The sequence below is a fragment of the Oryza glaberrima genome, chromosome 8 (assembly GCF_000147395.1).
Source record: "Oryza glaberrima chromosome 8, OglaRS2, whole genome shotgun sequence".
Classification (NCBI taxonomy): Eukaryota; Viridiplantae; Streptophyta; class Magnoliopsida; order Poales; family Poaceae; genus Oryza; species Oryza glaberrima.
In genome coordinates this window covers 12217625-12220003 of record NC_068333.1, presented here as the reverse complement: position 1 = coordinate 12220003, position 2379 = coordinate 12217625, and the positions used below count along the sequence as shown (strand labels likewise).

At 60.8% G+C, this 2379-nt stretch overlaps 1 pseudogene; it reads left to right on the top strand.

The window, feature by feature from the left end:
* The first annotated feature begins 643 nt into the window (after positions 1-643).
* LOC127783043 (putative F-box/FBD/LRR-repeat protein At5g44950) lies at positions 644-2379 on the top strand (annotated as a pseudogene).

The window sequence follows — 2379 nt, the reverse complement described above, 5'->3', positions numbered from 1 at the left end:
ACACCACGCGGAGCTCCTGCAGCCGCTCGCCCGCCGGGTGCGCGACGACGGCGCCGATCTTGGCGTGCACCTTGCCGGGACTCCTGCCCCACAGAAACCTCTCGCAGTCGTCGTAGCTGGTCGCGTTCGCCAGCACGGTGAGCGCCCTCAGCGAGCCGAGGCACCGGCGCTGCGGGCGGACGAACTCCTCGAGGGCCTCATCGGCGTCGAGGAAGAAGGCCTTGCGCTTCCTGCGGCGGAACACCGAGCCGTACGTGTCGTCGTAGGTCGTCGTCGTGTCGAGCGTGAGCGCGCCGCCGTCGCCGTCGCTCCGTCATAGCGGGCACCACCGCCGCGAGAGGACGGCCGTGGCGGCGCCGTCCCAGGGGGGGACGAACGACAGGACGCGCAGGAGCACGTCGTCGGGGAGGGCCGACAGGCGGTCGGCCGCGTGTTCCATCGATCGCGTCGCGATCTCGCGGGGTCGACGGCCAATTCGGCAAATTATACGCGTCCTTGCGGCCAATCCGGATCGGATTCATAGCATGCGCACCGCCATACTGCTCAAACTAATTTGGATTTTGGAATCGTTCGCCACAAATTAAGGATCAATCGGAGACCTTATAAACAAAATCACGCTAAATTTGGAGTTCCTCAAGATCGATCTCTGGCCTCTGCGGCTGCGGCGCCGGGTACGTACATGGCCGACGCCGCGGCGGCGGCGGTGGCGGCTACCGACCGCCTGTCTGAGCTCCCCGATGACCTTCTCATTCGCATCCTCTCTCTCGTCCCCGTCAAGCAGGCCGCAAGCACCGCCCTCCTCTCCCGCCGGTGGCGCCAGCCGCCGCTATGGCTGGAGACTGGCACCGTCAACATCGACTTGACTTCCGACGAGTTCTACCGCAAATTGTACCGCTGGGACCGACGGGGCGACCTGGACGGCTGCCATGGCCGCCTCCACCTCAAGAAGCTCACCCTCACGGTACGAGCCGAGAGCGGCGACCGCTATCCGAAGGATTTCACCAACTGCTTCTATTCGGTCGTCGATTACGGGCACGGCGACGGAATCAGCGCGTTGCTCCGGGGCTTGCAGGAGCTCTGCCTCGAGTGCCGGCACGTCGATGGCGGATCGTCCGTGCCGCCGCGGCGGCGGTACACCGGCGAGCGCCGCGTCCAGTACTTCCTCCGCCTATCCATCGTGCCGCGACAGGATCTCCGGGTTCTTGACCTCACCGGATGCGACCTCCGGTTGCCGCCGTCCGAGGAGGATGACCGGATCTGGATCTCCTTCCCGTGCCTGGCAGTGCTGCGGCTGCGGCGGTGCGCCATGACGCTGGGCAAGCTCCGGGAGCTGATCCTCGCCGCGCCGGAGCTCGCCGAACTACGGCTCGAGTCAGTCACGTTCTACGAGCAACCGTTCGGCAACAAACGCATCCTGCTCCCCTGCACCGCGGTCACCACCCTCGCCATTGTCGACTGCGACACAGGCGGCAGCAGCGTCGAGCTCGACGCGCCGGCGTTGATCAACCTGCGCTACGTCGAGATCACGCCCTTTGATTCCTCCATCTCCCTGAAATCACCTCCACCGTGCTTGGCACAAGTTGACCTGGAGCAGATCTCCACCTCCGGTGCTGCAATGTTCAGATCCCTCCTTCACGGCATGTGCTGCCACATTAGGGTTCTGAGCTGAAGGTCTACTCCATTGTGGGAGATCTGAAGTTCGCTGGGAACTCGCTTGTCTTCCCTAACCTCGAGCACGTCGGAATAGAGGAATTGTGTGGATTCGCCATGGACAACGGCGTGCTTTCGTTGGTAATGGCAGTCGGAGGCCTGCTACGTTGTTGCCCAGCGATCCGTCAGCTCCGGCTTAGATTCCGGTGGTCCGAATATCTCCAAGACTGTCCAAATGATGATTGTATCCACATCGCAGACCTGACTGCTCATCTGGAATCCATGGCGTGCAGATTGCAGCACTCTGATCACTGCGATTGCTGCAAGGTTTCAGAATCGGATGAACCTGCCTGGACCAGGCAAGGTTTCAACAATAGCTGGCAGAATTCGCTGAGAAAAATAGCTATTAAATTTCAGACCGGCAAGCTCACCTTCTTTCAAGTGCAGCTCTTGAAGTTCTTGGCAGAAAATGCTTCTTTTCTTGAAGAGTTTGACATCGACGGAGGAAACCATCATGTCTTTGGTCCAGGACAGATCAGCGGGCGAAGGCTGGCACCACCTTTGGTTCCAATGATCCCCGACTTAGATTCTCTCCTCCAGTTTCCAGCTTTACGACATCGACGGCCTCAGCCGCCCTTGGAAGATGATTTGGGTGGTTCGAGGATGGCGAAACCTGGATCAAGAAAGGTCTATATCAATGGGAGGTGGCGGTGGAGGAGCTCGTCTTAG